Source organism: Myotis brandtii, unplaced genomic scaffold (assembly GCF_000412655.1).
Source record: "Myotis brandtii unplaced genomic scaffold, ASM41265v1 scaffold165, whole genome shotgun sequence".
NCBI classification, from domain to species: domain Eukaryota; kingdom Metazoa; phylum Chordata; class Mammalia; order Chiroptera; family Vespertilionidae; genus Myotis; species Myotis brandtii.
In genome coordinates this window covers 12,957,009-12,979,819 of record NW_005356042.1, presented here as the reverse complement: position 1 = coordinate 12,979,819, position 22,811 = coordinate 12,957,009, and the positions used below count along the sequence as shown (strand labels likewise).

The 22,811-nt window shown below is 41.9% G+C and overlaps 1 protein-coding gene across 1 annotated transcript in view; it reads left to right on the top strand.

Moving 5' to 3' along the window:
- Positions 1–22,811, top strand: part of WWOX (WW domain containing oxidoreductase) — a 935,251-nt gene that overhangs the window by 158,284 nt on the left and 754,156 nt on the right. The window lies entirely within an intron of this gene.

The following is a 22,811-nucleotide window of genomic DNA, read 5'->3' as shown; positions in this document are numbered from 1 at the left end:
ATGCAGGATGTATTTTCATTGTTACAAATTGAACATAATTAAAGCATAGTGATTAATCACAAAAACAATATGTAATTATATGTGTTTTCCGATGATCTTAGGCGACCCCTGTGAAAGGGTCATTCGACCCCCAAAGGGGTCTCGACCCACAGGTTGAGAACCACCGGTTTAGAGACAATGGTACTGATCATCTTGAAATAAGGATGCTAGTGAAGATGTCACTAACGCTTGCCTCGCATAGGTGGTCTCAGCCCTGAGGGCAATCTGAAAAGGGGCAGAGTGTGGCTTCTTCTGCTTGTCTGTAAGCCCCCTAGCCGGAGAAGGATTGTGACCCCCATGCATATCAAGAAGCCAGCTCCTGGAGGTCAGGAGTGATGGTTGAGCAACCGGAAAGGGTCTGACTGTTAGGAAAAGTCAAATGCATGAGGGCTGAACACCAGTGGGGAAAGGTGTTGCAGTTGTGCATTGCTTGTACCTTTAGCAAGCAGGTGAGGACAGTGTTACCATTCTGACTTATTCTCCGCTGCGCTGCTCATATTTACGAAGGAGTCTTAAAGGGATAATCGGACCATCTATGCAGCAATCCTTGGGCCCAAATGGCTAAGGAGAAAGTCCATTGCTTCCTTCTAAGAGCCACTTTCTTTTCCCTCCTTTGTCAGGCCTGCAATGCTCCTCACCCACTGAGTATTTAATATCTGTGTTTTCAAATCAAAGAACAAGCTTTTTGTCTCCCAGGATAGTGTCTTGTAAAGCCAACCTCTTTATTACTTCACCAGTTTAGGGCTTTATTACTTGTGTTCTGAAGCCTGCTAGTGAATTATGCATGTTAGAGCTCCCAGCACCTTCCCACTCTCCCTCCACCTTTCTGGGGGTCCAGAAAGTACCAGGAGAGCTCCACGTGTGTTCATTTCCACCCACGGTATTAATCCTTATTCATTTTAAAAATCTGCTAACGGAAATATTTCCATTCAGCTCATTAATCAATTGTGATTTTCATTCCCTTGTTTTGTAAAAGCTGTTGCAATAAATACTTTTTTCACAAGGCGAAACTCCAAGAGATGGATGCAGCCAGCGTAATTAATTGCACCCAGTTACAGGAGATCAGCAAGTTTGTGAGATTCACATGCTGCTATACCATATGGTTGCCCAGTAGGCGAAAAATTTGATTAATGTTTTGAAGTACATTTTTTTCAGCAAATATTACAGCCCCAGATGAGGTGGTTTTTCTCCCCCCCATCCCCTTTTACTTTCTAGTATTGTTAGGCTTAGCTGAGGGAACCAATCCTCTGATTTAAAGCTTAATAATATTGTGATCCAGTGAAAACTTAACATGCAATAAAAATTAGTCTGCCTGTCTCTTGTGGATACAGAAAAATAATGCATTATGTCTTTGTTTGTAATTAAAATGTGAAAGTTGGATTTCAGAACTTGTTTCCCCCCTCACCCCCCCACCTTGAAATGAAACATGACTGTGGTTTTTAATGGATGCATTTTTTTGGTATGATCTATAAGCAATATATTTGGGCACACTTTTAAAACTAAAAGGAAATAGCAAAACAAAACGAGTCAGTGAACAGCTTAATTACATACTCCATACCAATTAGACCATTATAAATATAACTATGTGAGTGTCATAGAAAAGTTTAAGCTGTCTCGACTTTGTGACCCTCACCACTCAAGATGTTCATAATTAATGTCTCTTTTTTAAAAATAAAAACTTCAGATTTTGAAATAAATTTTATAGCTTCCTTACCTTTTGTTATTGTTCTTAGAAAACCTGTCTTATTTTATGGCTCCTTGTCCTGCTGGACACCCATCCTCTTATGCCACCAGGGTCCTGTTCAGTGTTTTCTTTCTAATCATTGGGATGCAATCAGCCACTTGATAATGTAACAGAACGAGATATGGTAGGCCTGCCCTCGGCATTCAAAGAAACAACTTGAAATTTTGAAAACATATAGGAACTGGTAATGGACTCCATAAGGAAAATAAAATAAATTTCTCTCTTTTGGAGAATGATGCTTGATTCTTCATATGGCTTAACTTTTCTGTTTTTCTTTTTCTCTTTTTTCTTAAACATACTCATTTCTAATTGCATAAGCCAGCGATTTTTCAACCTGTGTGTCACAAGAATTTTTAAAACATGCAATACCTGACTGTTTAGTTAGGGGCACTGACCTCTTTTCCCTAAGGTTGTCAAATAAAAATATGACTACAGCTAACACAACAATAGCCATCCGGTGTGACTGAATCAAAATTATACCTATTTTTTGGTCAGATCATCAAAGCATATACTTTTTGGTGTGCTGCAGAATTTAGGAATTAGTTTATGTGTGCCATGAGATAGAAAAGGTTGAAAAGCATTGGCCCAAGCAATATATGACTCTCCTTAAAATCTTAATATCTGTTGGGATGACAATTAGCTAAAGTGTTTAGAGCATGGTTTTAACCAGGTATCACCTAGTTTTGAATCCTGTGATTCTTAGCCAATAGAAAATTGTATCTTCTAGAGCAGAAACAATATCCATACCTTTGACCCACCAATGGTCTAGACCAGTAGTCCGCAAACTGCGGCTCGCGAGCCACATGTGGCTCTTTGGCCCCTTGAGTGTGGCTCTTCCACAAAATACCGACTTCTGCACATCGTGTCATAGGTTCGCCATCACTGATCTAGAGCCTGGGTCATCCAGGGGCAGCGGAGTCACTCTGAGGGGAAGGCCCCTTCCCCTGGAGCAGAGTGAAATGGGTCACATTGGGTCTAGGACAGGGGTGGGCAAACTTTTTGACTCGAGGGCCACAGTGGGTTCTTAAACTGGACCGGAGGGCCGGAACAAAAGCATGGATGGAGTGTTTGTGTGAACTAATATAAATTCAAAGTAAACATCATTACATAAAAGGGTACGGTCTTTTTTTTTTTTTAGTTTTATTCATTTCAAACGGGCCGGATCCGGCCCGCGGGCCGTAGTTTGCCCACGGCTGGGCTAGACGCTAGAGCAGCTATTTTCAGGTATTACATGTTTTAAAAATTCCTACAGCACATCACAACACACCGGTTGAAAATCACTGGTCTAGAGAGAGATTTATTTCAAAAGGAACTGTGTTATCACCATCTAACAAAACAACAGTATGTGTACCTCTTAGATGTCACATGACTGTTGTTCTCTCTCTCGGTTTTGTGGCTAAAGCAGGGTAAGGGCTATAAGAGTGCTCCATTTTCCTGTGGCTTAGCAAGGGCTGGTTCAGTTACACTACAGGTAATAAGGCAGAGACCGGCTCAAGGAGGCCCTCTCCTCTGATGCTGACTTACCAAGTCAGATCTTTGTGCCTAAAGGTTAGACTGTATTTGATAAAGTCACTGGACTAGGTTTCTAACCTTATTTTTTTATTTTATTTTAATGCTGATTACATAATAATTATCCACAAAGGCATGAAAAGAAGTGTTACAGTGACATCATAGTTTTAAAGACTGGAAAGACACTGGTGCAGCCTCATTTTCCCAAGTTTGAGCCGATGCTATTTCTCTCCTTTTCTTTATGTCATCCAACAGAGATTTTTATAATGAGCGGTGTTAGAGACATCACAGCATTGCTCTCAGAGTTAACGAGCTCCTCCACCCACCCCATAATTTAGATATTCCTAGTGATTATTTTTTTTAGCTGTGCATTTTAAGCAATCATTTCTTAAATGCCTACTGTATTCAAGACACTTTGTACGTCACCTCTAATAACAGCCTTGGCTTTTAAATGAAAAAAAAAATGAAATACTTTTAAAATTATACTTAATATGGCAGGTGAAACATGAACAATATATGGTCAGTTGGCTGGAGACCCTGGGTTGAATTATTTATGAGTTCACTTTTTTTTTTAGCAGCACATACATATATGAAATTCATCACTGAGTTATAGGACAAATGATTCAGGGAAATGTCTGAGAGGTCCCAATGAGTGCCCACACCTCATGGCAATAGAAGTAACATTACCTGTAGTCATAGCAATTTGCTGTAGGTTGGCTGATTTTTGTTGAGGTGGTGTTGCTATGGTTTTCATTTTAATAAAATTCATTTGGAAAGAACAAGCCGGTTTACAGTGCAGTGTTTTTCTAATTTTTCCAAAGGAGGGGAATATGTTTCTTTCCCATCCTTTATTGACAATGCACACCACCACATCATGATATTATTGCCAGGACAGTTACACCGACCCTTATTTTCCTGGAGGAGCCCAGTGCTCTTGCAGGATCTCCCCTTAATCACTAGGGCTACCTCTCTGGATGCGGTCCTTCTGGAGAAAGTTCTCAGTGCATCAGTCCCCTCCGATGAAATTTCCTTTTATTTGAAGTTACCACATTGGACCATAATTTACAGGCAACTATCAGTTTCCCAGTTGCTCAGATATAGTGATTTACCAGCAGGAACCCCTTAGTCGGGTAGGGGTTGCTGCATTTTTCAAGTGGGAAGAAATCCTTACAAGTTTGGGAAGGAAACCAAAAGTCATCTGGGGCTAGGAAGGAAAAAAATTATCATCCGGGTCTCACAATTTGAGATTGTTGAGTGTTGCCATGCAAAACTAACGCCCAGCAGGAAGGTTTTGCTTTCCTCACAAAATCTCAGTTAGCACCAGGCACCTCGGCAGCTGGTGGGAGGGTCAGGGTGCGGGGCTGAGTGGATGCCGGCAGCCCCGGCTGAAGGCGAGGTGGGTACCGGCGCTGGAAGGGGATGCTCTACCTGGTGCTGGCAGTGTGACTTTGCCAGTCTGTTTCTTTCCCGGCTTCAGGCAATGCTGATGTTCATGTTGAAGAACTGAGAGCTAATGATTTTTATGGCATTTTTAAGTGATTTGTCTTGGGAATGCCAAGTTGGCAAGAATAAAACCTAGGCTAGAAGAGTTGATTTTTGATGACCCAAAGAAGGCACGTCCTAGAGTGATTTAGTGAGGCTCCAGTGGCCTAAGATTGTTCCACATCAGGGAAAGTGTACAGTTACCAGAATTACTTACTAAGGAGAAAAAGGGGGGAAAACAAAAGCTGACTAGGCTACAGGGCAGTGGGAACGAACGAAATGGTCCTGAGAAACCATCCACCTTGGGGATCCGGGGTGGTGTTTTCCTCAAGAACAGATTCCATTGTCCTAATGTGACAGGTGACAGGTGACAGGAAAACCTCCAAATTCCCGGAAAGGTAAACGAGTCACCTCAGGGACAAAGGGCAGCATAAGAGATCCAAGTTTATACCTGCACCCCAGTTCTGAAATCAAACCTACTGTTCTATTTCCTAAATACCCAATATCTTGAAAACAGTGTTACCACGTCTCATTTACTTTTATTCTACCTAGGAGGGTCTGTTTCTTTTTGAGGAGATACTGATTCAAATAATATGGGCAATTGAGAGAAATGCTATTTCCTTGACAGGTGTTGTTTTCAAGTTTTGTCAACCTACAGCATAGTCAGTACATCAGAAATTTAAGAATATCCATTGACATTTCTAATAGTCACTTTATTTTTATTTTCCTGCAGAATAGGGTAGTTGTATTTCATTCATAATCAGAAGCATATCAACCCATGAATTCTGTTCAAGGTATATAAAGTCACTTTTATTACAGTAATTCTTTAAAATGTGATTGTTGCACATGCACGCTGAAACACATTTCCATTTATATATCTCCCGATGTTCTTTTTTTCCCCTCTCCCTGTGATGTGTTTGACAGATGAAAAGAATCTCTTTAGGACACTCCTGCTTTGGGTTGTACATCTGAAATTTTATCATAGAGGCCTTGGGTTTGGTCAATCAAACATCATACTGGCAGCTTTTACTTAGGGAGCACTCAGAACTGACGTCAATATCTGCCCTCGTGTTTATTTGTAATTAAAGTTAAGATGCTTTAGAACAGCGTTACCATTAATCTATAAACCTCGCGCCGTTTCCTGGTGAGTGATGTATGGCCCTTTGCTTTGTGCTTCCTCTGAGAAGAGCCTGGTTGTGGGGCATTGTTACAGAGAGCGGCCTTCCTGCAGGGCTCACAGCCGTAACTGTTTCAAACTCCTGTTGTTCGGTAAATCTGTCAGAAGGGTCTGCAAGGGGCCATATTTATGAAGAGAGTGGAGAGTGGTCAGTCTAAAAAGCTCCTTAGTGTAGTACTTTGAATTTTAAATTACACACATAATTCAAAGGTAATGTAACTTGCAGTGCCGGACTTTAGTCCATTCTGTTAAATGGAGAAAAATGAGTGACGTGAGGAATGACTTATTGATTCTTGGTGGGAAAATGACTTCTGTAATATAGGAAGTATGGTAAAAGGAATAGCTTAATTATTTAGGGAGCACTTTTCAAAATATGCTTTTACAGCAGTGCAAATTGTGTATATACAAATTGTACAACTAGGATTTTTTTTTTAATTCTTTCTTAGGGGAAAGTTATGAGAAGGCTTATAGTATTTAGTTGCTAAGGCAAAGTTTAATTTTGCTTCAACTCCTATAGGCTGCAACTCAGAAAGATATAAGGAATAATGAGAAGTTTCTGAATGCCTTAAAAATATGACTTGTTCTAATTGCCATTTCTTATTTATATTATACTAAGGTTTGCATTAGGGGAGTTTGACTGCCAAGACTTACCAAGTACATCTCTCTCTCTCTCTCTCTCTCTCTCTCTCTCTCTCTCTCTCTCTCTGGCTTATGATGTTTTTCAACAGTGTTATGAGCTCAATCTGATTTCATCAAGTAAATATATGGGAAGTTGAGATTACATAATTTAACCTGGCATTTGAGGAAATATTCATAAAATATCAGAGAAAATATTTACTTTGGCCTTTTCCTTCTGATCTCTCTTTTGATTCAGTGTGTATTCTTTGCTTAAGGACCACAGCCTAATGTTATTTTGACTGCAGTTCACAGTGTTGGCAGCTTTTCAGATAAACAGCATATTTGTGGTTAATTGGTTGAACATGTTCTATAATTATAATTATATTAAAACCTTAATGTGCTTGAACATTTGCCCACCGAAGGCCACTCTCATGCACTCCATTATGTGCCTGCCATTATAACTGAGCTGGCTGGGGGCTGACATTCAGCAAGCGAGGCCGGACCAGGAATGTAGGAATAACACAGAGGCTTCTCATTATTTCCGTCGGAGACCGCTGTTTGGATAGCTTCAGACGTTGACCATGAAAATTGCCTTCTGGTTATAACTTGGATCCCCAGGTTTCAATCTGTGGGTTAACGTTTCTTCAGATTTTCAAAGAGGGTTGGCTTGGCTTTTTTTCAACGTTAAACAACAACTGTAAAAAGCAAAATTAGCACTTTATCAAGTTTGGAACCAATTGCCAAGGCCACCAGGGAGCATGGAGAGTCACCAAAGACCACTGCTTGAAACTCGGCAGGAAGCCACCTCCGAAATGAGCAGAGAGGTCGATGGCCAGCAGCTGAAGCAGGGAATTCTCTTTTCTATTCTTTAGCCGTGCCTTTTGGATTGTCATCGTCCTGGTGGCCCCCTGGACTCATCAGCCAAGAATTCCAACATCCTCCTTTTTTTAAAATAAATATATTTTTATTGATTTCGGAGAGAAAAGGACAGGAAGAGAGAGCTATCAATATCTATGATGAGAGAGAATCATGGATCAGCTGCCTCCTGCACGCCCCACGCCCCACACTGGGGAATGAGCCTGCAACCCAGGTATGTGCCCAGACCAGGAATCGAATTGTGACCTCCTGGTTCATAGGCCAATGCTCAACCAGTGAGCCTCACCAGCAGGGCATCCAGCACCTTCTTTCTGGATACTGGGTCAGCCATACCATGGTGTCTTTCCTCATGTGACAGTATAAACAGGGTCTATAAACCCCTGCTTTTATATGACCGAGCTGAGGATGGCTTAAACATCTTTAAAAAGAAGCACAATATTTCATAACACATGAAGATATATGAAATTCAAATTATAATGCCCATAATTAAGTTTCATTGGAACATGCTGCTCCATCTGTATGCATTGTCCGTGGCTGCTTGCATGTTGTAAAGGCCATGTTCAGCCGTGGCAGCAGAGCCGCTGTGGCCCTCAAGACTGAGCATGCTCACTCTGGCCCTTTATGGGAAAAGTGTGCCACCCGATCTACACGATGACCTTTATTTCCTGTCTCCCATCAGACTGGCCGTGCCATGAGGACAGGAGTTACCCTTGTTCCAGTGCTTTCACTCCAGAGCACTTTTCAAAGTGCTTTTACATCCGGCCCATAGTAGGGGGTTGGATGAATAAATGAGTGAATGAATGAATGAATGAACGAACGATCACACCAAAGCTATGAGTACAGAGATGTCTGTCATTTTCTTATTTTTGTCCCAACAAATGAACACAGTTATAAAATTTGAAAATCTGTTACCAAACATGTTCGAATTGATTTTATGGTCTTTTAATTAACCCAATAAAAATGGCAATAACAACACAGCAGTTTTAAGAAAATAACAAAGCCAAGTATTTTTGTTATAGCTAGGCATATAAACCCATATGACATTCACATGCAGTATTTATATGGCCCAGATTATTTTTTGGACTGAGAATACTTAAAAAATTAGGATTTACTTAAAAGATTATGTTCTATATCCTTCAAAAAAGGAAGAAGAAAAGTTCCTCCAAAATTTATTTACATGATGGAGCAATTCTGGCACCACAAAAATACGGCAGGAAATTCCATTAAGTTTAAATGTTCTGCCCTCACCCTAAAGTATTGGAAGGGGTTCATAGAGGAGCCAGATGAATGCAGACAGATATCAGTTGTACGGCTGAATATGCACTTCATCAAAATACTTCGTAAGGTTTTCAAGGATGGGTTAGGAAATGATGAGGATTCCAATTCAGCGTCTTGAGGCCAGTGATGCAGGCCAGAGGTTTTCTGCCAAAATGTTAGAAAATTCTAGAGCCTCCTGAAGACACCCTCCCCAGCATCACCCCATGGGCACACTCTGGTAAAGTCACCATTTCTTGCTCATCTTCTGCTCCTGGCCTGGCCTGGCCTGCCAGCCACCTCATCCTCCAGGTATCTGAGCTTTTCGTCTTTCTAACTGAGACCAGGTCCACGCTGGACTAAGAAGTCAGACTTCAGTGTAAACCTTGCTTCCCCTGCTTAGTAGCTGTGTGGCTTCAGGCAAGTAACCTACCTCTTTGAGCCACTAAGTTAGTTAACTCAGCAGCAAAATGAGGCTCTCACACCTACCTCTTTGTGTTGCTGCAAAGATTAAAAAGGGGGACGTTGGGCAGTCACCCAGGGAGCTGTCTGGTGTACAATAAGCAGACCAGAAAGGTTTGTTGTTCTTACTCTCTCTCCTGTCATGTTTTGTAACTGAGTCCAGGCTTCTTTGGAAACAGAAGTCTAGAGAAATGGTCCCCTCTGCCCCTTGTGTGTTTCATGTGACAGCTAACACCACCTTGCTGGGTTGCGTGACCTCCCTTCCCTCCTATCTCTCTTCCCTCTGTCTTACAGTGGTTCTGTGGTCTGTAGGTCAGTTGTCTTCTCCTCTGAGCAGGACTAGGACAGTTGCGTGTCCTTTCTCCCTCCCAGACTGGTGGGAAATTATTAGGTATGTTATAGGGCAGATGCCTTTAAGTACGTTCTCTCTACTCCAGTGGGTCTGCTCAATTCTGGCAGGACCTCATCCAGGCTTAAAAGAGCCTTTGTTTTCACTGATACCCCCCTAAAAGGTGATTGACATGTTCTTCAGGGTCCTTGCATGCTCAGCACTTGGCTCCCCACAGAGTCCTGTTGTTCTGCCTTCTATGCCCCTGCTGATCCTGGGGGAAACCATCTCCCCTTTCTCCTTGTCTGAATCCCTCAGATGGAGCCTTAAGTGTCCTCCTGTTTCAGGAGCTGACTTCCTTTGATGAGTTCCTTACCACTTGGTCTTCTCTGGACTTCACTCACATCTCTGTGCCAAGCCAGGTGCTAGGGTTGGGGACACGAGGATTCTGAGTGACTTCTTCCCTTAAAGAGTTCGCAGTTAGGAAGCCCATCCTCTCATTAGTGTTACTCATGGTCCACAACTACCTTGAACCCACTTATGGTCCCGCTTCTAACCTTGGTCGCTTCTACTCATTTTTTAAGATTCAATTCTGATGTGTGTATCTGACTCCCGCCCACCAAAAGAAAATAGTCCCTCAGTCATTCATTCTTTATGTTCCTTATGTGGGTTTCCATTTTGTACTTACCTCATTGTATTATAACTAATGACTTGCATATGTGTGTCTCCCAATAGACTGTGAGCTCCACTAAGGTTGGGATGGTCTAATACAACATTGTGTCCCCACCATGAAGCAAAACCAAAATGAATAAGAACTTGAGCAGTGTTTGTTTCATGACTTTGTGAGTGACTCACTAATCAAATACACAAAACGAATGAATGAATGAATGATTCAAGAACAAGATCTGGCTCAAAGGAGATATGTGGCTTTCCACTTGGGGCTCTCACAGGAAGGCTTTAAATCCCCCGTAGGTCCTGCTCAGAAGTGTGGACCATTCCCTGCCCAGGATGTACTCACCCTGGCCTGTTTCACAGGATTGTTGGGATCTAACCTGGAAAAATTCAGGAGTCTCATCTCAGATTATTTTGGCTCAAGTCATATGCTCTACAGTTTGACAGATGAGATATGGTGGAGTAGAAATAGTGGCCGGGATTAATTCAGACAGAAATGTGCAGAGTGACTGGCTTGGATTTAATATTTGGATAGAGAGGAATGGGATATTGAAGAGTTGTAGAGCAGTATGGAGGAACCACTGGGATTCTGTGCAGGATCTTAGAGGAGATAAGCTCATTATCTCCAACCCTGGTTCTTTCTTTTAACAGACTAAGGCACCGGTTCTCAAACTTGAACATGCACAGGACCCCTGGAGCTTATCAGACCAAACCTCATGTGCCATCACCTCCAGATTCTCTGATTGCGGAATGTCTGGAGTGGGGGCCCAATAGCCTGCTTTTCCAGTCATTTCCCAGGTGATGTGGATGATGCTGGTTAGGGATCACACTGGACTAAGGACTTTGCTAATTTCAGTTTGAGAGTATTCACACCCTCGGTCAAATTCCTGCCATCTACAACTTCTTTCAGTCATTAGTAGAGTAGAATCTTACTTTTTGAGTATGAAAAAAAAACCACAAACAAAGTTATTTGGGTAGAAGGTTTTTGCCATCATGGCTTTAAAGTAGTCCTTTGAAGTGAGAAAACCAAAAGTGAGATTCTTTTATTGAGATAATTTGTTGTAACTATGAGCACTGCATCACATTTGGAAAATATGCAAAACCTCATTTTGCACTGATGTTGTCTAATCTACCTGTATTGTTCAGTGTTTCCTATAAAATTGAGTGTACCTGCTGCAGACATTGGTTTTGCGGTAATAATACTTTTCTACATTAAAAAAAAATCCTGGAATGAAAATGTAACTTAGTCTTATTATTGTAATCTCCCCTTGCCTTTTTTGCATGGATCATTTGTTTGTGAACTGGTTATTCAGGAAGGGCTCAAAGGTAATTTCATGGTTTATAGCATTTATATTGGCGCCTTTAATGAGCAAATCATATTGTTTTCTAATACACGAAACAAGAAATTCACATATATATTATTTTCATTTCCTAATATTACATGTATATCAAGTTCAAGGCATTGAGAACAACCACATAAAGAAATTATACTTTTGTACACAGGGGAAATATGAAAGTTTTGTAAGGCAAAAAATAAAAAAATCTACATTTGCAGGCTTATGAGATGATTTTATTTTTAATGAATCCAAATGGTAGCAGGGAGCTGCTGTTGTGTTTGTGCATTGTACAGCAATTCGTATCTAAAAATATGGTAACATATGGCTTTGTTATTATTTCGTTTAGGAATTTATTCACCTAAAGGAGTGTTGAGAGCCCTGGGTCTCGTTCAGATGTTGTAGCAGCAGCTAACCAAGACGAGCTGGGCCAGAGAGCTTCTCATCCCAGGGTATTAAGAGTTGACCAATTTGCCCAGCCAGTGTGGCTCAGTGATTGAGTGTCGACCCATGAACCAAGAGGTCACGGTTCGATTCCTAGTCAGGGGACATGCTCAGGTTGTGGGCTCCATCTCTAGTGTGGGGCGTGCAGGAGGCCGCCAATCAATGATTCTCATTGATGTTTCTATCTCTTTATTCCTCTCTCTTCCTCTCTAAAATCAATACAAAAATTTAAAGAAAAAGAGTTGACCAACTCACCATCTTGTTGGTGGTGTTTATTAAACTCACGAACTTTTTTTTCCACATTTGCTAATGATTCTCTTTCCTCTTTGTTATTATGTTTTAGAAGGCGGAATGGGTGGAACTTTTGGCCCAATACAAACATGTCCTGGATTGGAAAGAGTACAGGCTTCTTTTTCTAGCCCAGAAGTGAGGTGGCTCCCTGGCCTCCTGGTGCATTTGATGTCCTGGGGACTCACTGACACCCACACACGCCCACTCACAAGGCCTTTCCCTCCTGTCCAGATCATGTGTGTTTTATGGCTCTCACATGGAGCGTGCAGCTGTGTAAACCCAAGCACGGTTTCTGCCCAGCTTTGATCTTTCCATGGATCAACAGTTGCCCTCACTCCCTGAACCCTGTTCCAGGGCCCCCGTATTCCTCAGGTTTTTCCACTTTCTGGTAATTATGGCATTGCTCAGGGAGCCTTCCAACAGCATCTCCCGCGACTCTGGGTGGAGAACTTGGAAGGAACACCTGAAGTCTGTCGTTTGTAGGACCTTATTAAGAAGCGATTTCTATTTGATGCCAGAAAGAGAGGCCATTTAGTTTCCTTCTAAGAGGCAATCTGATCATTTCATGTTGACTGCTGGAGTCTGAGGAAATTCGACCTGTTATGGAGTGAATAAATGTTTATGGAACAAGTGCAGTGTGTGTGTGTGTGTGTGTGTGTGTGTGTGTGTGTGTGTGTTTATCTCCTGAAAAGTTCAGTCCTCCCACAAACCATGGCTTAATACCTCTATCGGAAATGGACTATTGGACTGACACAGTGTGGCATATTTGTTATTTATTATTATCATCAATAAACTGGGTGCCTATGGGAGGGGAATGAAAGTCATGATGCCTGTCCTTATAGCCTAACCGGAGGATAAGATCCTTGTTTTAAAGGCCTCAAACAAGGTACAGGGAAACTCGGGGGGGCTCTGGAGAAGGAGCCATCATTTCCTCATGGGATGAGTGTAAATGGCTCCCAGAGCTGGGCTGTGAGGCCTCGGCAGGATGTTGAGCTGAGAGATGAGAAGAGGTCTTTCAGGCAGTAAGAATGTCAGGGAGGGACACATGTTGGAGAGATAAGACTTCTGAGTCCCAGATTTGGATTGACTTAGGTGTGAATCCTGGCTCTGCCCCTTACTGCCTTTGTGATCTGGGGCAAATTGCTTAATCTTTATGAGCCTCAGTTTTCTCACCTATAAAATGGGATTAACAGTCTCTGCCTTTTAGATTGTGAGAATTATACAAGACAATGCATGCAACTTGTTTGGCTGTCTCTGTGACATAGTAGTCAATACTGTTAGCTTCTATTTTTGCTACACTGCAACACTTCTCCTCCCCTTCCTCCTCCTCCTCCTCCTCCTCCTCTTCCTCTTCCTTCTTATTACCTCCTTCTCTTTCTCCACTACCACTTCTCCCTTTTGAAAAAGGTTTAAACTGGAGAAAAAAGGCCTATGTTGGAGCCAAGATTCTGGTTGGACAGGACCCTGGGAGGTATGTGGGCAAATATTCTGAGATTAGGTCAAACAGTGAGTCTCCACGACCTGGGATGGAGCCATATTCTTATCAGTATCCCCAGGACCTAGAAGAATGACTCTTAGAGAGACAGGCTGTTGCCTAGAGGATTTTGAAAGCCAAGGTGAAGCTCAGTAAGTGACACAAAGTGGCTGTATTATGTGGCACCGTTGATTGAACCTGAAAGCCACCTTCTTATTCTGTGTCCCAGGAGCAAGCTCTCCCTTCCTTGATGCCTGACACCTTCTCACCATCAGTGTCTTAGGTATACATATGGTCTCGATTGCTTGAGTGTAGCGAACACTGATTGCCCACATTTAGTTGTAAAAGCAACCAAGGAGAATGAATAATTGGGCTTGAATGTACAGACTACACAGAATCAGCTTACAGTGTTGCCCTAGTTTCTTTATGTCTGTTGAGCTGTGGCTGGAAATCCAGTTTCTTATCAAGCAGGTCATCAAGGTTGTGATCTAAGAACTTGGGCGAAGATTGGGGTCAAGTTGTCTCTGTGGCTGTGTGGTGAGATGTGGCAGGAACCATCTCACAAGGTCCAGGGGAGAGGGAAGTCTCCATGGCCTGGCCATAGTGCGGCTTTATCATGTATATCAAAGTGCTATACATATTGCTGCACTACTTATAAAGGACAGTGCTCAAAATATAAGGAAATGAGTGGAAGTTAGGAGACAGCTTTAATTTTTCCAACAGTAATCATGAAATCTATTCAGTTTTCTCTTCTTTTGAAAAAAATATTTTAATCTTCTAAAACGTATATACATTTAAGACTAATTTCCTGGGAGTCTTCATAACTTTCTTTCTCACATCTCTAAATATTAGTTCTTTGTGCAATGGCATTACTACCAATCTCGACTTTTTCAGGAAATGATTCATTGCTTTATAATTTCAATTCTCTAACCATTTTCAGCTATGCAATAAATTTAAATCCTTTACCATCAAGATAACATTTGTTCTCCTGTCACTGAGATATAATAATTGGAAACCATTTCTAGAAGTTGACCCTTTTGGGGACAGCTCTTTGGGATTAGTGCTTTATATCAGTACATAACTTGTAGGGTGTCTATTTTCAGGACAGGGGCCCCATGCGGCAGGTCTATACATGTTCCCAAGGGCCTAGAATAATGCCCTTTACAAAAGTGTGATAAAGACTGTATTGGGTGAATGGGAAAGAGGAGAATGTTTATTTGAAGTGTGTGACTCCGAGGAAAATCATTTCCAAAGAACACAGAATAAAGGATAAAGTCAACTGCTAAGGCGCCCTTTACAATCCTGACAATCGGCTATGAATCAGGTAAGGCCAGTCAACTCAGCGCTGCAGTATATTGTAGAGAGGAACCCTGGCATCCATCAGGTGCCTTCATCTGCCACTAACTTGCTGTGTGATTGTGGGGGAGTCACTGAGCATCCCTGAACCTCAGTTTCCCTATCAGTCAGGTGAAAGAGTGGGCCTAGTGTTCTAGGGATGTCCTGAGAAAGATCCTTGGGCTGAAGAACTCAGACTCTCTTCTCTACAATATTAACTGGAGTAACTCTCACTTTATTCCAGCTTTATACATAGGACTTCTTTCTAAGATATGTTTTTAAACATATTTTTCATGGCTAAGCAGTATTCCATTATATATACATATATACCACATCTTTACACATCCATCCATCAATGGACATGTAGATTGCTTCCATATCTTGGCTATTTTAAATAATGTTGCAGTGACCATAAGGGTACATATATCTTTTTGAATTACTGTTTTCATATTCTTCAGATAGATACCCGGAAGAGGAATTACTGGATCATATGGCAGTTCTATTATTAATTGTTTTTGAGTGGCTGCATCAACTTACAATCTCACCAAGGCTCGTGAGAGTCCCTTTTCTCCACCTCCTCTCTTTTTGATAATAGCTATTCTAACTGGTGTGAAGTGATGTCCAGTGGTTTTGATTTGACTTCCTCTATTAATCAGTGATGTTGAATATCTTTTCATATGCCTGTTGGCCATCTATATATCTTTAAAAATGTTAATTAAAACACTGAAGTTCTGAAAATAACAGGAACTTTTTTGTTGTGATAATTATAAAGCACATAGAAAATTTAGATAATATATTAGTACTCCAATGAACAACCATATGCTCACTACCTAGATTCAACCAATGCTGAGGTTTTGCTATGTTTTGTTAGTTCATTCACTTGTTCATCCATCCATCCATCCACTCCCCACCCACCCATCTACATACTTGACCCTTAAGTACTTTGGTGGTCATTTCCTAAAACTAAAGACATTGTTCTACATGATCACATTTATTATTGTTATCATATCTATGAATTTGATAATAATTCACTAATGTAAAATAATATGTCATCCATACCCAGATTTACCAAGTTATCCTAAAAATGTCTCTCATAGCTTTTTATTTTCAACCAGATTGCAATCATTCAAGGTACACCCATAACATTTGGTATCTTTTCAGTCTGTTTTAAATAGAATATTTTGAGGAGAAAGATTCCTGTCTCAAGACTGTGGATACGGATTTTCTTTCTCAGGAGAAAGGCTTTTCTTGATTTTTCAGTACTTTTGTATTATCTAGGAAACTTAATTTGTTGTACATACTGTTGTACGTGTGTGAATCTGGCTTCAGCTTACACCCTAGCTAAGACTGACCGTAAGGAGGATTTTCTTTGGTGAAACTTGGGAGGAGAGAAAAAGTATCTGTTAATTAGGGTTGTGGGAGTGCACTGTGTTTATCTCAGGCAGTATAAGTCTGCCCTGGGCTCTGTGCCACACACAGTAAGGCAAAACGTTGTGGAAAGGAAGACTCAAGCCTCAGGTTAAGAAACCAAACCCTCCAAGACCTCAGGCTGTTTGCCTCTGATTAGAGTTCAAGAAAGACAGAGTGTAGATCAGGACTGCCTCTTGGCACTGATGGCTCATCTGAGGACCATAGGGCATTGGGTGACAAACACACCTTTCTGCCTCACAAATGCTGTGCAGCGTGGTAGAACTGAGCCCTCCTTCTCCCTCCTTTAGGGGGATGTTTGGCACATCTTAGGTCACAGAGAAGGCACTGATATGCCCACAACTTGGTTTGTGTGTCAAAATAACTTAATCTAAAATTAGATGAGGTTTTTAAGTGTGTTTATCATCCTCCCAGGGTCATGAAATTTGACAGGCAAATGTATCACTACAAAAGTTGTAGGACTAGCCTCCCACTCCCAGACTTTCCTCCTGCTCCTTTGCTTCCCCTTTTGACCCTTTTCTTGGTCTAGTCCAGAGGAGAAAATACAGTGAGATTTCCCTCTGCCTTTGTAGATATTGCCTACTGGCAGACATGTTTGTCTTGCCCACTCAATGACTTTTAAACGTTGTTGAAATACCTTGGAGTGGTGAACACACAATATAATATACAGATGATGTATTATAGAATTGTACACCTGAAACCTATATAATTTTATGAACCAATGTCACCCCAATCCTATATAATAAAAGGATATGCAAATTATCCCCTTGGGAGTTCGACTGGGAGACTGGGAGTTTGACTGCTCACTATGACGTGTGCTGACCACCAGGAGGGCGGCACAAAACTAAGGATGGCCCTGGCCGGCAGCTGGCAGCTGGGGGAAGGCAGCCAGGGGAAGGAAGGCCCCATCAGCCCTGATCGCCAGCCAGGCCTAGAGACCCTACCTGTGCATGAATTTTGTGCACTGGGCCTCTAGTAAATTAAATAAAAAAGTAAAAAAAAATGTTGAAGTATATGTAAAAATTGAGAGATTTTTATATAAAAATCTGCCTTTTCCATTAGTTTTGAAAATTGTAAATAGAAGCAAGCAGTGGCTGGAACTGAGTAAAGACATCAGAAGGGCGTGCGGTTTCTAGTTTTCCATAGTCTCCACCACTCCCTATTGTTTCCTGTGGTGCCCACTGAAGTCCCCAAAGTTATATTAGAGTTCATTCAGGCACCCTTCCCAAAGTCAGGCCCCTTGTATCTTCAACTATTCATTCTTTTTATAGTGTTACTTGAATGTGTTGGGCTTGCCTTCAAATTTGGCCAAAAGATTGCATTTCTTACTCTAGATCAAATGGTCAAGAAATTTGAACCTGACTTCTTCCCACAACTTCCAGTGATTAACTTCACATCTTCCCACAATTCCTAGTGAGCCCCACTTGTTCCCATAATTCATTGAACTTCACCTCTTTCCACAGTCCCCAGTGAACCTCATTTCCTCCCCCAATTTAAGCAGCTTTACTCATTTATTCTTCTTTCCCTCCAGCTTACTCTTACAATACCAGGAGAAAAAAAAATGTAGTCTTCAGATGAATCCTTGGGTCATTTAGAAGTGAAATGAACATTCAGGAAAAAGTGACTGATACTACCAAAGGCAAAGCTGTCCTCAGAATGATTGCAGGGATGTTTAGAATTTTTTTCTTCTCCAGTTCTCCCTAGAAGAAAGAGCCCAGGTCCCATCAACTGATTACAAGTCACTGCTAGCCCATTCAAGTTCCAGTCATTGTGAAATTGAACAAGTCTGCGGGTCTCCCATGGAGTTTGAACATAGGAGCACTTTTTTATTTTAAGGAAGAAGAACCCTTCTCTTAATTTTAGTAATGATATAATGGCAGAATGTCACTCAGCCACCACGTGGGTGTTCGAGAAGGATTGTGGGTGCCATGCAGGCCACATTAAACAATCAGCCCTTGAGGGTTCAAGTTAGTTTGAAATGAGAAATTGCCAGTGACCTGAAACCCATCATTATTAACCTTGTGGCACCACATCTCCATAACCAGTAGCCAACTCTCATTTTTCTCTCTCTCTCTTTTTTTTTGGTTGGAAGAAAGGCTCATTGATGAAAGTTGGCTCAGTTCTTTTTGTTTAAGTTAAGTGGTCGGACCACCAAGAAAAGTTACTCTCCTTTGATTGGGACTAGTCCTAATACAGATGTCCTTTGCATGGCCAATCTCCTTTTGCTGGTACACCCACAATTGGTTCGAGCTGTGTTTATGTATAGACACCGCCCACAGAGACTGTGGAGAAGCATCTGTGTGTCACTGCCTAAGTCTTCCAAAGGAATTACCTTTTAATAATTTATGGTTTTGTAACTTAAGTACATTTATAATGAATGAATGAATGGCTTCTTTCTTCTACCTTCACCCAAACATGGAACAAATGACAAAAAGAAAATGTGAGGTAGGAAGGGTTTTGGGAAATGCATTATAGAATAATAATATGCATTATATCCCTGGACATTTTATGGTAGAAGTGAGTTCAGCTCTTTCCAGATGTGGCTTCATTGGTTGTGTTGGCTGGCCAGGCAGTAAGGGTCCTGCTGAGGACTTCCTTACCTCTGTGGCAATAGCTGTTTCAGAATCTGGCCTTGTGGTACCCATTGAAGTTTCCAAAGTTACATTAGAGTTCAATGCACCCTTCCCAAAGTCAGGCCCCCTATAGCTTCAACTATTCATTCTATTTATAGTGTTACTTGAGTGTGTTGGACTTGCTTCCAAATTTTTCCAGAAGGTTGCATTTCTTACTCCAGATGAAAGGGCCAAGAAACTTGAACCTGACTTCTTCCCACAATTCCCAGTGAAGCTCACTTCTTCCCACAATTTCCACTGATGAACTTCACTTCTTCTCACAATTTCTAGTGAACTTGACTTTTTCCTACAATTTCTAGTGAACCTCACTTCTTTCCACAATTTCCAGTGATGAACTTTACTTCTCACAATTTCTAGTGAACCTGACTTTCCCCTACAATTCCTAGTGAACCTCACTTCTTTCCACAATTCCCAGTGATAACTTCACTTCTTTCCACAATTCCTAAGTGAACCCAACTTGTTCCAACAATTTATATTGAACTCCATCTCTTCCCACAATTCTCAGTGAACCCCACTTCTTCCCACAGTCCCCAGTGAACCCACTTGTATGGTATGGCTTTGAGTAGCCCACTCATTTCTCCATGTTAGGCTCCCAGGCTTTCTCTCGTTCATGACCCATTTCTAACCAGTTTCCTGTGGCAGTTCTATCATGTTTTGTCAGATCATGGTAAAAACCAATCAATAACTAATTTTTTTTTTGTTATCCTGTGCCATTATCTTTATTTCATTGGGACTTATGTCCTACGGCTTCCTAGGGCCTGACTCAAAGAATATCAGCAGAGAGTGCTATGAAAGGTACTTTTTACAAGGTAAGGACCTAAATACTGGTTCACTGCTGCCCCTTTAATGCTAGCATGATGCCTGGTGTTCCACAAATACTTGTTGAGTAAATGAATGGAGAAATGTGGAACTTGTGAATGTTACCTTATATGGCAAAAAAGACTTTACAGATGTGGTCACTTTAAGAATCTTGACATAGGGAGATTATCCTGGACTATCCAAGTGGGCCCGCAGTGCAGTTGTGAGTGTTTGTTTGTTTTTTTGTCAGAGGGAAGCAGAGAGAAATTGACTACAGAAGAGGGAAAACAGTGCCTGGCAATAGTGAGCATTCAGTAACTGTCCCAACTGTAAGCACCATGGTTGTTGTCATTGCTTTCCCTTCCTCCCCATCCCCTGTCTTCCTCCTCTTTCTCCATCATTATCATCTAAAACTACCCCCTGACCTCATCATGATAAACCTATTTGTGGGTTTTATTTTTAGTGATCACATGTCCAACAGTAATACAGCATTTTCCATAAGATCATTTATTTAATATCTTTCCCTCTACTCATGGGTTTCCCTAAATGACACATAGAACCCACTAAAATTGTTTGTGGCTTTTCTAGACAAGTATCCTTCTGAGCTCTATATCAAACTACGTGGCACATATTTGGTACGTGCACACACACACACATGCATGCACACAAGCACATATAATATCCATTGATCGAATAATTAATTTTTCACTGAATAACAAACACATGCTGATCATATTCCTGTTAGAGCTAATTTGTTCTCATGTCTTAGAGCATGGTAAAATCACATATTGATGGCTTTGGCTGTGTATCAGAAGGACTTCCATCACAGCTGATAAGTGAGCCCAAATCTGTAATAATACTAGCGGTCACCCTAACACTGCAACTCCCCATGGCATGTGTGGGGTGAGTGCCGTGTGCCGGTCACAGTGGAAAAGTGTGTTGTGTTCAACATTTCAGTGTAGTTGCTATCTCGGTGGGGTGGGGAGAGTAGGGCTGGCGAGAAAGGCATTTGCATCCCTTTCATGCTCTCACATCCCTCTCAGCCCCTCTCCACCCCTTTCCAGTGTTTTAGCCCCTGAGAGAACCCAGTTACACTTCTAGAGTGTAGTGAACCTCACTAGTGGAGACTGAGCCAATTCTGAGGGTAGGGGTGCCCTTGCTTCACTGTAGACAAGAGCCAGGTGTGGCATCAGAGTGGACACTCAGGAAGCCCCAGAGAAAGGGACAGTGAGTGTGTACAAGGGCCAGCTACCTGCATGTGGTTTTGGGGAAGATGTCCATGAACCAGGGGCTCTGAAAGTCTGACCTAATTTCTGATTAGCAAGCAGTCTCCCAGAAGACCTGGGGAGCAGATAAGAGACTTGTGAAATATACCAGACTTCCTGAGGGTTAAATAAAAAGGGAGAGGCGGGTGTAGTTTGAGCAACTTCTGGCAGCTCTGCAGTCATTCATTATCTCTTGGTAGCAAAGCATGGTGGGACTGGTTGTTTTGCTATTGATCATCTTCCCTGTATGTCTAAGGCTAATTTTTTTGGTAACACAGGCCCAATGTATATAAACAAATTCCTTTCTTGATCTTCTAAGCTGCAAATACTTAACAGATTCAGGCTTGGAGAACTCAGTTCCTGCCACTAGCTCCAGCATGGAGGATTTATAACTGGGAGGGAGACAGAAGGTATGTGAAAGGTACTCAAACTGTCACTTCCTCCACCCCCAGGAGCCCAGGCAGAGCCTCTGATCCCTTTGCTGTTGTTGGGCTTGTGAGCTGTTTTCCTTCCTGGGGAGATGGGTGTTAACCGTTTCATGACTGGAATTGCTGAAAGGATCTGCATACAGTGTGCCCTGGGCACATAGATATTATGTGAAGAAATGCAGACCAGGAGGCCCACTGAGTGTGCACCCACCTAATTGCAATGATTACCTGTGTGTGTGTGGGGGGGGGGGGAGTGGGGAAAGGGCCAAGGCTGAGAGCCAACAGGGCCTGGAGCCTTGTCCAGAATACTTGCATTTTTTAAAAGTAGGAAACAATGTTCACCTATTGCTTATGTAAGAAAATTATTTTTAAAAAATAGCCTGAGGGCGTTAGTTTTCTCTGACTGCCATAAGAAATGACCTCAACCTTCGTGATGTGAAACAACACAAACTTGTTACCTGGCATTTCTGGAGGCCAGGAGTCTGACGCGGGTCTTACTGGGATGGTACGAAGGTGTTGGTGGGCAGTTCTTTCTGGAGGCTCTAGGGAAGAATCTGTTTCTTTGCTTTTTCTAACTTACAGAGACAGCCGTTTTCCTTAGCTCTTGGCCCCTCCTTCCATCTATAAGCCAGCAGCATGGGGCTGGGTCCTTCTCAAATGGCCATCTCTCTGTTTTTCTCTTTTGTTTTATTCTTCCTGCCTTTTCCCCCCCAAGTGTATTAAAACTAGATATGAAGGACAGTCTCTCTATCTTAAACTCAGCTGATTAGCAGCCCTAATTACATCTGCAACCTTTACTTCTCTTAGCCAGATAAAGAATATATAGCACTTTCAAAAAAGCGCTAAGCACTTTAAATGCTTATGCCTGCTGCTGCCAGTACCTGACTACAACCACCACAGCCACCTCCACTGTTAATGCTGTTATTCTTATTTAATGAGTCATCTCAGTTTCTTCTGTCAGCCTCTTCCCACGTTCACAGTGAGCTGGGCGCCCTCTGGTAAATCAGTCCATGCATGGAATGGGAGTTCTTGTAGACATCCATCAGAGAGAGAGAGAGACTTCTCCTGCATCTGGATGTCCTGATCCTTTCTGGGCATTTAATTTCAGTCTTTATCCATCCACCCACTCATCTACCCATCCATCTATCCATCCATCTATCCATTCACCCATCCACCCACCCACCCATCCATCCACCCATCCATCCACCCATCTATCCACC